We start from the raw sequence: 15785 nt of genomic DNA on the forward strand, positions 1-15785 counted from the left end.
AATGTTAGGTAACTCAGCAGTGTCTCAGCTAGTAGGGGATAAAGGCCAGAATTGCAAATCTTCTGACTGCTTGACCGTTTTCTATTACTGAAGGGAGAAGAAAATGCTTATGTAGCTCTGGGGTGTCTGCACCTTTTCTTGAGAGGTTGCATACATGTTAATGACATCAAATTTTAAGCTATGATATTTATAGTATATTGGAGCATTGATTCTTAAAATACTTCAAAATTATTATGGTTTTATAGCCGAAATGACTTTAGGCTAGCTTTTATTTGCTCACTTAATTATTTGCACCCTCTTAAAAAACCTTTGCACTGGCTTTTCTGGTTAGTAAATTACGAGAGAATCAAACTAAAGTAAGGAATGTATTTTCTTTTAAAGCATCATTTGTATTATCTACCTACTTATTTTTGGAACATTAATTTGGATCAGTCTAACTTACTTAGCATCTGAAGACAAGTTAATTTTTATCTGTGAAATGAAGTACTTAGTTTTGTGTTCAGATAATTAAAGTTCACCCAAATGGATAGCTTAGAGAACAGCTTAATAGCTTTCTCTAAAAATAACCCATTCACAGTTGATAGGTGGCATTTTAGTTGCTTAACACAGGGTACAGTATGTGGTGCTTGTGCATAAGATATGTACTTTATTTAGACAAACTTTACTTTCCGCAAATATTATTGAGTCTCTGCTATGAATTGAGGCTGGAAGGATAGGGAGAAAATCTGAACATACCAAAAATTTTATATTTATATCAAAACCTTAGAAAATGACTGTGGAAGGCTGGGCATTTATTCTAATGATACTGCCATTGCTCAAAACCAGTTTGGAGCATTTCCCTTGCAGTTGCCTTTAATATGAGCATACAGAGTGGGGCAAAAGTAGGTTTACAGTTTGTATGGAAAATAATCCAATAATAAGTAATACTGTATGAATTGTGGAAGAAGATCAACCTCATAATTTTATAGCACAGCTCAGTTTTTTTAATCACCTTTGGAGGAATTGTTTCTATACAATAAAATAACACCTTTTCTATGCATAGTTCCATGAATCTTGGCCAATGTATATACTTGTGTAACTGCTACCACAATGAAAATACAGACATTGCATAACACCAGTAAGTTCTCTTGTGCCCCTTTGCAGTCAGTCTTCACCTCAGGTAACTATAGATCAGCTGTCAACTTTTCTAAAATTCTGTATAAATGGAATTAAAAAGTCTCTTTTTGTGTCTGGTTACTTTCACTTAGCATTGTAGTTTTTCAGATTCATGCTTGTTGTTACGTATATCGTAGTTGTTTCCTTTTTGTTGCTGAGTTCTTTTCCATTGTATTGATGACACACAGTTTGTTTACCCTTCCTTTTTGGATGGATGTTTGGGTTGTTCCAGGTTTCCAGCTGTTATGAATAAAGCTTCTACAGACATTTGTATACAAATCTCTGTGGACATGTATTTTCATTTCTTGAGTAGATACTTAGGAGTGGAATCACCGGGTTAAATGGTAAGTTTATGTACACCTTTTCAAGAAATTGCCAGACTTTTATTTTGCAGTACCCCCTGCTGAGTATGTGAGGTCAAACTTTTCTGCATCCTCATCAGCACTTGATATGGTCAGTCTTTTTTTATTTTAGCTATTCTCTAATGGGTATGTGGTTTTAATTTGCATTTCCCTTATAACTCATCAGTCATCTTTTCACGTGTTTATTATCTCACAGAAGTGTCTTATAATCTGGCTTATTTTAAATATTGTCTTTGTATTTTGAAGGTTGTAAGAGTTCTTTATATATTCTAAATACAAGTCCTACATACTGCAGGTGTTTTTTCTCCAGTCTGCACAGCTCATTTTCATCCTTGATGGTATTATCTGGCCTGTTCATCAGTCTCATTCACAAGATCCCACTCAGCATCTTTCATTTTCAGTCTTGCTAATTTTCTCTGTTATCACTCTTGTATGGTCCAGGGGCTTTACTACTCACCTCAAAGGTATGGTGGTTTTTGTTTTTTCAATTATTTTACTGAGAGCGCTGGTGCATAGTGCCCTTTGGCCTGGGATGTTAAATGTCTTGCAGCGGGTGGCATGGTTTAACACAGTAAACTGGCCTGTTTAAACTGCCAGTTATGTGCTTGTTGCTTAGTCCACGCCGCTATCACCTCTCACTATTGCAGTACTTCAAATGGTTTCCTTTTTTTACTTTTACTTCTATAATTCATTCTTCATATCACAGTAGGAGAGATTACTTAAAAATATAAATTGGGCACTTTCAGTCCCCAGCTTAAAAGTGAAAGTGCATTTAAGATAAACCTTAAGTTCTTAGTACGACTTCGAGGTTACTGCCTGTTTCTTCATCCTCATCCTGAGCCATTCCGTCTCTGCTTGGTACACGTAAGCCATAATGGGTCTTCTTTTGGGTCCACAAAGACTCAGGCCTAACCCTTCCCTGCTCAAGAGAATACTTACCTTCTCTGACACCCCTCAACCTGGCTAATTCCTGCTCATCCTTCAGGTCTCTGTTTTAAATGCCTCTCTTCCTTAGAGAGGAAGAGCCTTCCCTAAGCCCCTAATTAAAACAAGTTCTCTAGTTATCCATGATGACATTAATTATATAATTTGCATTGTTTCTTAGCATCCATTATAATTTATATATTTGTAATATATATTGTTTCTTTACATTTCCCCCATATTATATAAAGTTTATGAGGGCAAGAAGTTTTCTATTTTTACACTGCTTTATACATAGTACTCAGTACAGTGTAGATGATTAATAAATACTTGATAAATAAAATTGATTTTAACATTTAAATGTTTTTAAAGTCATTCAGTATGCCTCCTTCAAGATCCCAAACACATTCTTTTTCTTGAATACAAACTTCTGTACTAGTTTTCTGTCTGCCATTTCCACTGAATCTGTAAACTGACTAATAACAAAAGTTCTTTTTTTAAAAAAATTGATAATGCTATTACAGTTGTCCTGATTTTTTTCCCCCTTTGCCCCCATCCACCCAGCACCCTACACTCCCTCAGGCAGCCTACCCCCACCATTGTTCATGTCCATGGGTCATGCAAATAAGTTCTTTGGCTACTCCATTTCCTTCCTAGACTGAACTTTACATCCCATGGTTATTCTGTAGCTACCTATTTGTACTTCTTAATCCTTTCACCTTTTCACCTATTCCCCCACAACCCATCCTATCTGGCAACCATCAAAACACTCTCTGTATCCATAATTCTGTCTCTGTTCTTGTTTGCTTTTTAGATCCAATTGTTGATAAGATATGTATTTTTGCCCTTCTATCTCTCTAAAAATAAATACATAAATTTTTTTTTTTTAAATCATACCTTCCCAGTGTAGGACAACAGAAAAAGCAGGGTAGCATTTCAATAATCTTTATCTTCACTTGGATAAACTATTTTGTGAATACACCAAGGAAATGGAGTCATACTGCAATCCCTCAAAGGCTAGTTTAGAGTCGGAGAATTATTCTGCTACTTCTCTGTAGGAGGAGGAGGGTGTGACTTCAGGCCAATTGATGCAGGAGGAGGGGAGAGGGAGGGGTATTACCTCCCTTGAGGGTTTCTTTTGGATAATCCCATTGTGGAGCTAGGAGGTAGCGCTTTTTTGGAGGCTTGGTTTCCCAGCAGGAACATGGATCTCCCAGAGGTACAAGGTTGGTCCCTCATAAGGATTATAAGACCTGGGTGTCAGCTTTCTCTGGTGGGCACTAGTGAGGCAGAGACCAGAGATGATGGCAGGTCCCCTCAGATTAATTAATGTTTTTAAATCAAATCAATAAATTATATATGATTACCAAGGAAATAAGTTGAAATACCGCTTTTTGAATAATGAGAAAATATGTCTTTAATGTATGTGCTTCTATGTTAATGCCTTAAATAGCAAGATCAAGCAGCAGATCTAACAACTGTTGTAATCTGAAAGTAGTTAAGAGTATGAATATTTTGAGAATTACATCTATAGTCTTCTCACCCGTCTTAACTGTTTCTAATTTTAGCTTCCTTCAGTCTGCAGAAATACCTGTATTTTGATAGTGTCGCTCTCATAGTCTGAGGACTCTTCCTATATTATCAGAATAAAGTATAGATTTCTCAGCTTTCTCAGTCTGGCGTTGCCTTTTTTGCCTTTTCTCTGGACAGGTTCTAAATGCCAGCCATTTGAGTGACCCAGCACTTGTACTCAACCTTCCATGCTTTAGCTCCTGCAGCTCTCCTTTCTACAGGTCTTTCTCATTGACTGCCTATTTATAAGTTTTACCTGCTTTTGAAGCCACCATTAATGTACCACCTTCTGAAAGAGGTCTGCAGACATTAAAATACAGCAGTGCTTGATAACCAATAAATTGTGGCTATTAATTAATAAGGATTATCCCTAAAGTGTCTTTTCATTATTACCACCACTTAATTCCCAATAGTAAACATATACATTTTGAGTGAGCCCTGGCTGGTTTGGCTCAGTGGATTGAGCGTCGGCCTGCGAGCTAAGTGTCGCTGGTTCGATCTTCCAGTCAGGGCACATCAGAGAAGGAAAACTCTGACTCCAAAAAACCTCCACTGCCTTGCGGCATACCTCTTCAGGGGAAAGGCTAAGGGAGTAAACCCCGACAGAAAATCCGGAGCCGGAGTCCCTAAGGCGGTTTGACGTTGTAGTCAACACCGGCAACTCCTGTAGCGCACCTGAAGCCAAGCTTTATTGACTCCGTCTTTCCCTTGGATCCTTCAGCTGCGAAGAGAGGGGGGGTCTGCTGCATGGGCAACAGCAGACCCTCCATATCACCCTGCCCAGGCTCTGTAGCTTCAGCTTCGCTGGAGAGGACACTCCAGCATCATCGCAAGATGTCGATTCAACATGGGAGGAGACAGATACCGTGTCACTCCCGAGTCGGACTGCACAGCCATTCTCGGCGGTGCAGATAGACTCTTAAGAAGCTACACCATCGTCTCTCGAGACGGACGGCTGCCAACAACAACATTTTGAGTGATATACATATAGGAAACAAAGCAAAGCAATATATCAATACGTGTAAACAAACATAATATACAATGAATATGTAAATGATTAATGTTTCAAATTGTTTTTATCTCAGTTTGAATGTTTATCTTTTTTTAAGTATATTTTATTGATTATGTTGTTACAGTAGTTCCACTTTTTATTTCCCCTTTGCTCCCCTCTGCCCAGTAATCCCCCTTCCCTCCAGCAGTCCCACCCCCCCCCCTTTAGTTCATGTCCACGGGTCCTGCATATAAGTTCTTCAGCTTCGCCCTTTCCTATATTATTCTTAACTTCCCCCTGTCTATTTTGTACCAACCAATTATGCTTCTTAATCCCTGCACCATTTCCCCATTTCTCCCCTTCCCCCTCCCAGCTGATAACCCTCCAAATGATCCCCATACCTATGATTCTGTTCCTATTCCGGTTTGCTTAGTTGGATTTTGTTTTTATTTTTTAGATTCAGTTGTTGATAGTTGTGAATTTGTTGTCATTTTAGTGTTCATAGTTTTGAACTTCTTAAGTAAGTCCCTTTGACATTTCATATAATAATGGCTTGGTGGTGATGAACTCTTTTAGCTTTACCTTGTCTGGGAAGCACTTCATCAACCCTTCCATTCTAAATGATAGCTTTGCTGGATGCAGTAATCTTTCTTTTTTTTTAAAATGTGTTTTATTGATTACAGTGTTAGATTTGTTCCAGTTTCCCTTCCCTCTGCTCCCCTTCACCCGGTGGCCCCCCTCCGTCCCCTTGTCCCCCCCTTTTAGTCCATGTCCATTGGTTGTACATATAGTTCTTCTCAACCTCTCTGTCTATTCCATTCCCTCCTACGATGTTTCTTTATTCCTATATCATCTCCCTCCCTCTCCCCATTCCCCCTCCCTGTTGACCTGCCCCCAATATGTTCCCCGTACCTATAGTTCTTTTTCCACTCTCATTGCCTGTTTAGTTTGCCTTTGTTTCAATTCCCTGGCTTCTGTTGTTGTTTCTTGTGATGCAGTTTTCATTTTAGTGTTCATAGTTTTGATCCTCCTTTTTCTAAACCAGTCCCTTTAACATCTCATATAACAGTGGTTTGGATCTGATGAACTCATTCAGTTTTATTTTGTCCTGGAAACACTTTCTCTGCCCTTCTATTCTGAATGACAGCTTCGCTGGATAGAGTATTCGTGGCTGTAGGTTTTTGCTTTTCATTACTTTGAATATTTCTTGCCAGTCCCTTCTTGCCTGCAGGGTCTCCCTTGAGAAGTCAGCTGATAGTCTAATTGGGACCCCTTTGTACATGATTCTTTTCTTCTTTCTTGCTGCCTTTAAGATTCTCTCTTTATCTTTAACTTTTGACATTTTGATTATAATGTGTCTTGGAGTGGTTCTCCCTGGGTCCAGTTGTTTTGGAACTCTCTGTGCTTCCTGGACCTGTAAGTCTATTTCCTTCCCCAAGTTTGGGAAGTTCTGCTTTATTATATTTTCACTTAATTTTTCAATTTCTAGTTCTTCTTCTTCGCCCTCTGGCAATCCGATAATCCGTATATTCGATCTCTTACAGCTGTCCCAGAGGTTTCTGATCCTCTCATCATTTTCCTTGCTTCCCGTTTCCTCTCTCTGCACTGGTTGACTGTTTGTTCCTTCTCTATGTTCTGGTTTGTTGATTTGAACTCTGGATTTTATTTCCTCACCATCTGTCTCGTATGAGGTTTTGTTCCTTTCAGTATGAGTGTTTTTCAATTCTTTCTCATCTTTTTCCAGATCTTTTGTTAATTCTGTAAGCCACCTGATAACAATGGCCCTGAACTGAGCCTCTGACAGGTTTCTTGTTTGTTCATCTGTCAGGTTCTTCATCTGTTGCCTGGTGAGCTGCGCCACCGGGATTTCTATAGTTGTCTGCCTCATTTTGACAGATGCGTTTTGTTTTCTTGGGCCGGCTATAGGGGCAGTGCCTGTGTACTCGTCACAACCCAGCGACCAGCGGCGATCCGCAACCTTTTTCGCCGCGCTGTGGCCCTTTGTCGTCACAACCCAGCGACCGGCGGTGGTCCAGCAACCTTTCTCGCCGCGCTGTCGCACTTTGTCGTCACTGCCCAGCGACCAGTGGCTATCCGCAACCTATTTCACAGCGCTGTGGCGCCTTGTGTGGGGGCTGGGGTCCAAGATGGATTCCTGCAGTTATTCCGCTAGAAGACCGGGATCCGTCCTCCCGCCCTCTGGGCCCCACCGTTCAAGGTGATGTGGTGGCTGCTTTTCCCAGCGTTGGGGTTGCAAGCTGCTGGGGTTAGACTGCAGCTGAGATTGCTCTCCCTGCCGCTGTCCCTGGTGCTACCGCAAACAGTGCCGCCCCCTTTCGCTCTTCTTACCTGCCCAAAGAGCGCCGCTGGTTTTTAACTTTGTACGTTGGGCTTCTGTGTAGTTTTATTTTCTGGAATTTCTAGTTATCTTTTGTTTTGAAGTAGTTGTATTCCTCTCTAGTTGTAGAGGGAGACCGAGCGTGTCCGTCTAAGCCTCCATCTTGGCTGGAAGTCCTGGATGCAGTAATCTTGATTGTAGGTCCTTGGTTTTCATCACATTGAGTATTGCTTGCCAGTCCCTTCTTGCCTGCAAAGCATCTTTTGAGAAATCAGCTGATAGTCTTATAGGCACCAACTCCACTTCTCTCTTGCTGCTTTTAGGATTCTCTCTTTATCTTTTACCTTTGGCATTTTAATCATGATGTGTTTTGGTGTGGTCCTCTATGGGTCCAGCTTGCCCGGGACTCTCTGTGCTTCCTGGACTTGTATGTCTATTTCCTTCGCAAAATTTGGGAAGTTTTCCTTCATTATTTTTTCACATAAGTTTTCAATTTCTTGCTCTTCCTCTTCTCCTTCTGGCACCCCCATGATTCAGATGTTGGCAAGTTTAAAGTTGTCCCAGAGGTTCCCAAGCCTCTCTTCATTATTTTCAATTCTTGTTTCCTCATTCTGTACTAGTTGACTGTTTTTTTCTTCCTTATGTTCCAAGTCATTGATTTGAACCCCGGTTTTCTTCCTTTCACCATTGGTTTTGTGTGGATTTTCTTTTGTTTCACTTAGCATAGCCTTCACTTCTTCTCTTATGTGTTTGCTGTACTCAAGCATATCTGTTAAGCCTGTGAGCATCTTTATCACCGGTGTTTGGAATTCTGCATCTGTTAAGTTTGCTATCTCTTCATCTGTTAGGTTGGCTATCTCCTCCTCACTTAGTTCTCCCACTGGAACCTTGATCTATTCCCCCTTTTGGGCCATACTTCTCAGTCTCCTCATCTTGACAGGCTCCTGTGTTTGCCTCTGTGTCTTAGGTAGAGCTGTTGCACCTGTTATGTTGTAAGGGACAGAATTCGTCAGTACAGGGCGACCCAGTTCACCACATTGTGGCACTGTATGTGGGGGAGGGGTCAGAGAGGGAACAATGCTGCTTGTTCAGCACTGTCTCCTTTTCCAGGCACTTCTCCCACTTCTGCACCGGACTGGCACCTCTCTAGCTGCTGCCCTGGCTATCATTCCCAGAGTGGATGGGTCTGCAGGCATTCTAGGACCATGGGGCCCTTTAAACAAGCGGACTCTGCTGAGAAACCAGCAGTTTCTTCCTCTGCCCCAACCCTCACTGGTTTTTCACAATCATAACCAATGAGGCTTGATTTTCCACGGTGCTGGGACCATGAGCTGCATGGTCTGGTGAGGAGCTGGGAACATTCCCCAGGTGTCCCTCCTGACTTTTTAATACGTGTAACTGCTTTCCGCTGGCCCACTGCTGCCACCAACACACCGCATCCTCTCTGCCCCGACTCCGCCCCTCCCACCTGTCTGGATGAGTATTGCTTCTTTATATCTTTGTTTGTTGGACTTCCATGCAAGTTGATTTTCTGGAACTTCTGGTTGTCTCTAGTTTTGAGGTAGTTGTGTTCCTTCTTAGTTGTAGAGGGAGATGCAGTATGTCTGTCTAGGCTTCCATCTTGGCAGGAAGTCCTGTTTATCTGTCTTACATCAGAGTACAATGAGATAATTATTTAGTAGACCTGGGCATTTCTGATCTTTTATACTTAGTTACCACAAGAACCACCAATAATCCTTATAGTATGATAGATTTAGAGTGCTGTAAATCATTTATGATAAAAGAAAACCCTCAAGCTCCTAAGAGTTTTAAGTCTTTTATATTTTAATGTACTTTAACTGTTACTGAGTACTCATCTGCCTCATGCAATACATACCAAAATACAGAAGTCTTGACATGGGGGAAACAAAACATGAGAGTACAACATCAATTATGTTAACTGTTGTTGCTTTATACAATGTAGTAAATTAAGACCTTGAAAGAAGAAGATGTGATCAGGACTGTATGAAGCAGCTCCTCAATCGAAGCACTGACAGCTTGTCTAAGGACTCTATTGGCAGCGAAGCTGCAGAGATCAGATTGGCTTCCAGAGCTTGTGTGGGCACCGCCAGCACTGGAGAGTGTTAATGTTGGCAGAGGAAACATTAGTATTATAAAACACAGTCAAAATAATGTCGGTGAAAGAAACTGTACTGCAAAAAGTAAAACTCTTCAAATCAGTAGTCTTAAGAATAAAGTCTAGTTTCCAAACTTAATAAGCAAATAACTTGAACTTCTGAAATTTTGAAATAATACTTTTTTAAAATATAAAAGGTGCAGTTTTCACGCAGCAATTTGGAAAAGGCCTTTTTTCCCTTACATTTTTCCCCCAAACATGTCTGCTGCTCAGTCCTAGCTTGCAAATAGTAGATTTTAAAATGGCTCTTCTCTTCCTCAAAGTCCAGAATATATAAAAGTATTCCTACCTGTTAAAGTGGAACTCTGAAAATAATTGCTTTCTTTTATAATATAAAAGTGGACTATTTTAAGTTTCTAGCTGCCAGTGTTCTAAGCCCATATGTACTGTACTTGGGCATCAGAATAAGGTTCCACTCTCTTATAATGACAATCTCTTTCAGCTGTGAAGTTGTGCCTCTTGCTTAGTTTTCAAACCAGTGTTGAGAACAGTTGTATCTTTCTTTTTCCCTGACATCAATACTTATAGAAATAAGTGTTTCCTTTCCCTTAGATTTTGTGCATGTGAAGATATTAGACTCCAGCTAGCTAGATGCATGTTAAGCTACTCTGTCTTGTCCCACAGCTCACTGGTGCTGTTTTCCCCCACAATCAGTCGTTTTTTTCTCACCGTATTACATTTTGGTTAATTTCCATTGCTGTCTTCTAGGTCACCACATTTCTCTTAAGTTGCTAATTTTAACCATTGTGGTTTTTCCTCTCTACAAGTTCAATTTGAGTCTTATAGCTTCAATCTCTCCTTATGTTTTAGTTTCTTGAACATATGGAGTATATTTATAATTGATCTTGTAACATTATTGTCTAATAATTCTATAATGTTTGTAATTTCTGAGTTTTTTTAAATTGGCCTTTCTCATAATTATGGATTGTATTTTTTTTGCTCTTTTGGATATTGTTAAGTTTTGATTGGATGCATAACATTGTGGATTTTACATTAATTATAGAGTGCTAGATTTTTTTTGGTATTCCTTTAACTATTTTGGGGCTTATTTTCTTTTTCTGGGATTCACTCAAGTTACCTAGAATAGTTTGATCCTTTCAAAGCCTCCTTTTAAGTGTTTTTTAAGGCAGATCCAGAATAGCCTGTAGTAAAGATTAATTTGCCCCCCAGTATTGAGTCAGTGCTCTACTGAGGACTCAATTTTTTGCCCATGTGTAAGGAGGTGTTTCCCCTCCAGGTTATAGGATATGAACAATTCCCAGCCTTGTTCCAGATGGATTAGTCCATCTGTTCCTTTCTAGCAGTTCTTTCCTCATACTTGGAATTTCATCATACATGTGTTCTGATCATTACTCAGCTGAAGATTCAAAGTGAACCCTCTGCAGATCTCCCCAACCTTCTCTGAAGTTTTCTTCTATCCTGTACTCTGCCCCTCAAATTTTAACTGACTTGGGCTCTCCTAACCTCAAATTCTGTCCTCAAGTCAGGAAGATTGCCAGGTTCCATTTGGGTTTCCCTTTTCTGCATTGCAGCCTGGAAACTCCATGCAGTAAGCTAGAGCAGTCATGGGACTCACCTTGCCGCCCTGTGCTGCTTGTTGTTGGATGTCATAAAACTGTTTCATGCATGTTGTCTGGTTTCTCTAGACCACCCCTGGCTGGTTTGGCTCAGTGGATTGAGCGTCGGCCTGCGAGCTAAGTGTCGCTGGTTCGATCTTCCAGTCAGGGCACATCAGAGAAGGAAAACTCTGACTCCAAAAAACCTCCGCTGCCTTGCGGCATACCTCTTCAGGGGAAAGGCTAAGGGAGTAAACCCCGACAGAAAATCCGGAGCCAGAGTCCCTAAGGCGGTTTGACGTTGTAGTCAACACCGGCAACTCCTGCGGCGCACCTGAAACCAAGCTGTATCGACTCCGTCTTTCCCTTGGACCCTTCAGCTGCGAAGAGAGGGGGGGTCTGCTGCATGGGCAACAGCAGACCCTCCATATCACCCTGCCCAGGCTCTGTAGCTTCAGCTTCACTGGAGAGGACACTCCAGCATCATCGCAAGATGTCGATTCAACATGGGAGGAGACAGATACCGTGTCACTCCCGAGTCGGACTGCACAACCATTCTCGGGGTGCAGATAGACTCTTAAGAAGCTACACCATCGTCTCTCGAGACGGACGGCTGCCGACGACGACGATACGGTAGGAGAGTAAATCAGTCCCTGTTCTTCATGGCTAGAAGTGAAAGCCTGTGAAGGTATTTAGAACTTTAGGAACTCATTTAAGAACTTATTTTCTTACTTTAAACTGTCTTGTCTTACACACCTGCATATACTTCACTGGTTATTTTTTGTCTCCCAATGGAATAGACAGACATGGTGAGAAAAAAGACAATTTAAATTGTCTTTTAAATCACTCGTGATCCCATCATCTAGCTTGCTTTATAAATTGCTTTCTCTAGGTAAATATTTTTAAGCTGCAGTCTGTGATTTTATTTTGAATCCCACCTTTTAGTAATAGAATCTTCATACTTAGTTTAATGGCCACACAATGACCTATTATATTAATATTCCATAAGGTGTTAATCTATATGTTTGGCAATACAGGCTTTTTTCTTTTAGGTAATGTGGCAGTAAATATTATTTTTGTCATCCCTTTTCTAAGGGATGCTCAAAGGGAGAAAGGCAGGTGGGATGTTTTTATTTCAACCTTCAGTGAGTATTTAGCCATATTAGGTATTTAGTAAATGTCAAATGGTTTAGATGGAATTTAACTTATAAAGTTCAATTAGGTAAAGTTTTTAGTTAACCTTTTTAGGAATATTTTTATTCCATCAAGCATTATCTTTATTTTTATGGGAGATTAAAACAGCTAATTATGAAATGTTTATGTTTCCTTCTACCTATTAATTTAAGCCCATATTATCTCCATTATTTCATCAGTTTTGGAGGTATCTTTTAGTGGGACCACCTTTCTCAGATAAACTTTTATGTTTGAATAATCTTAGGTTTACAGAAAAGTTGCAAAGATAGTACAGAGGGTTTCCATATGCTCCCTACACCCAGTTTCAGTTTTCCCTGATGTTGAGTAACATTTTACATTTCTGTAATATGTTTATCAAAACTAAGAAACCAACATTGGTATGTTATAACTAATTTTATAGTTCTAACAGATTTTGCTTTTCCACCAATTTCCCTTTTCTGTTCTAGAATTCAGTGCAGGATACCACATGCGATTTAGTTGTCATGTCTGCTTCATCTCTGGTCTGTGTCTGTTTCTTACTCTTTGCTTTTATGAACTGGGTAGTTTTAAGGAGAACTGGTCAAGTATTTTGTAGAGTGTCCCTCAACTTGGGTTTGTCTGATGTTCTTATTGTTAGGGGGTTATGGGTTTGCAGAAGGAGCATCACAGAGGTGAGGTGCCCTTCTTGCCTCATTCTCTCAGGAGATTCACAATATCAGGTGGCACCACTGGTGGCGTTAACTGTGATCACTTGGTGATATCTGCCAGGTTCCTCCACTGTGAAGTTACTGTTTTTCCCTTTCCAAATTCTATTCTTTGGAAACAGGTCACTAAATTTTTTAGTCCACCCTAAAGGTGTGGTGAGAGATGAAGTTCCATCTCCTGGAGGGGAGAGGAGCTTCATCTGTACATATTATTCGAAATTCTTAGGTCAAGATTTGTCTTTTCTTCACCATTTATTTATTCAATCATTTATGTTAATATGGACCCATGTATATTTCTTTTATACTTTGAATTATAATCTAATACCGCACTATTTATTTTCTTGCTCAAATTGTTCCAGCTTTTGCCATTGGGAGCTCTTTCAGGTTGATTCCTGTGTTCCTTTGATGTGCTCCCATTTTATTTTTTGAGCACTTCCTGACTCTGGCACTGCACCATGCTCTGGGTTCATCTTGTATTTTCCCTGTCATCACCCCTAGAACCAGCCATTTCTCTTAAGGAGTCCTAGTTCTTTTTATTGGAGGAGGATATTTAGAGACTAGGACCTCGGCACTGGATATAGTAGAATACTTTCAAACTTCTGATATTAAATATCAGAAATATGCTAGAAGGTTAACTTGAGCAGATGTGTAAGAAGTGAACACAAAACAGAATCAGCTTTTTCAGTCAAATGTCATTCTTCACTTAGCAAACTTTAAATGTGTATTTGGTCCATAGTTCAGTATGAAACAATGTGTAGGGCAAGGAGCCCCAACTGGTCTATGATGCAGCTTTATGTCATGTTTCTTCCTGGCTTTGAGGTGGTTCAAGACTATATTTGAAATACCCGTGGCCCACTAGGACAGATGTTTGACCTGGAGTACATTGCTATTCCAGGTGGGCAAGAGTGGTAAGACAGGTAGAAGCTGAGTTGTTAAGACCTGAAGAACTTGTGGCTAACAGTTCGTATCTCTCCCAGTTCCTTATGGCATTTGTGGCTTATTTACAGAATTTTTGTTAGCAAGTCTTTCTTTGGGAGGTGTCAGGTAAGTATAGTATTTCATTTCTCTACTGGAATTGGTTTATAAATGTTACAAAGAACACATGAGTAATTGAGAACATTCTGCCCTTAAGGAGAGCATTTGAACAGGACCAAGCTAGGAGATGTGAGGTTTGTGAAATAGGCACCCACTCCCTCTGAATCTGCCCATGTCCACTTATCCAGAGCTATGGCTCCCACCATCATTACCAGTTGGCTGAAAGGGCTCCTTCCTGGTACACTGTCCTCCCCATTACATTCTTTCAGTAATCTGCTACCTGAGAGACCTTCATAAAAGTATCATGTTTCCATGCTTAAAATCTCTGCCTAACATCTGTTGGTGGCTCCCCAAGATAAAATTGCAGATATTTAAGTATGGCCTGGCTCCTCCTCCTCCTTCAGCTTCAGCCCCGCCATGGCCCTGTATGCTCCATGCTCCATTGCCCCAGATTCCCGCAGGCCTCTGCACCTTTGCATATGCCATCTGAATTGCACTCTTGCCTTCTCATTTTTCCTGACTATCTCTTGGGAGACTTCTTTTTCACCCCACCTCTTCCTCCAGTCTTTTACCAACCTATTGTTTTTATAACACCAGGTGCTTCTCAGTTGATTACTTGGATTTGCCATTGCTTCCTCCTTGCCTTAAAAAAAATTGTCACCTGTATTCTTCCCACTGCTGCCCGCATTCTCCTCCTTTTACTTACTTATATTCAGGTTACCACAAATCATCTCATTGCAGATTTAGTGAATGCTTTCCAGTTTTTATCTTTCTCAACCTCTCCTGCTTGGAACTCTTTCCTTCTTTGGCTTCTGAAGCACCGCTTTCTCCTGGTTTCCTGTGGTTTGGCACATGGGCTTTGGGATTAGACAGGGTTCTCATCCCATTATTTGTTCTTACTTTCTCACTCCAGCAGGTTCCTCTTCCTCTGACTGCTCCTGAGTTCTATCTTCAGACCTCTTTTCTCAACATCATTTCCCCTCAGTAGTGCTACTGCTGTGGCCTCTATTAAAGATGCCCATATCTTATTCCCAACATTGATCTCTCTCCTTAATGATGCTGGAAGCACAGGGCCTTCATTTCCTCCATCTGAATCATCCACAGGCATCCTTAGATCGCTAAGTCGGGAAGTTCAAGACTGTCCTTGTTGTCCCCAGCCCCCCATCTTTATTTGTACCTCCCAAACCCAGGCTTGCCCCTAATATTTGAAAGGCCTGAATCAAGATTGCAATAGAACCCCACAAACATATAAATCAAACTAAGAAACATTAAATATATATTCTCCCTACTATGATCAATAAACCGAAAGACCTGGAAGGACAGGTTCAAATAGAAAATTTTTGGCCTATTTAATTTGGTGCCAGCAATTCAAGGAGAGCAGGCCTCCAGCATATAGCCCTCTTCTCTTCCCAGCCCCAGTGATCCCTATTGTGAGCTTGAACTTCTGTGCATACACCAAGCCTGATGTTCCAGGTGCAGTGTACACCCTGCAAATGCTGCCTCTTGGTCACCCCTTGTGCACACACTGGAGAAGCATTCTGCTCTCAGTAGAGCCACAATGCAGGAGACACACACAGCCTTGGAAGCAGACTCAGGAGACAGGGGATTCTGGAACTACTAATTGTCATGTTCCCTCAACCCCATAAACCTCATGAGGAGGGGCGTGGTTGGATGAGGGCCCATTGTTCCCATAATGTTCTGCTCATTTTCTTTTTTAAAATTCTCACTCGAGGATTTATTTCTTCATTTTTAGAGAGGGGGAAGGCAGAGAGAGAGACATCAGTCAGTTGCAGAGTTCCTGT

General features: G+C 40.8%; 1 protein-coding gene and 1 pseudogene across 2 annotated transcripts in view; one reads left to right on the top strand and one right to left on the bottom strand.

The window, feature by feature from the left end:
• The window catches only part of MAPK1 (mitogen-activated protein kinase 1), a 95867-nt gene that overhangs the window by 26664 nt on the left and 53418 nt on the right, over positions 1-15785 (top strand). The gene's annotated exons all lie outside the window — the stretch shown is intronic.
• On the bottom strand, positions 3483-3677 carry LOC149997146 (negative regulator of P-body association pseudogene; annotated as a pseudogene).

Source organism: Furipterus horrens, unplaced genomic scaffold (assembly GCF_987537825.1).
Source record: "Furipterus horrens unplaced genomic scaffold, mFurHor1.1.pri manual_scaffold_11, whole genome shotgun sequence".
NCBI classification, from domain to species: domain Eukaryota; kingdom Metazoa; phylum Chordata; class Mammalia; order Chiroptera; family Furipteridae; genus Furipterus; species Furipterus horrens.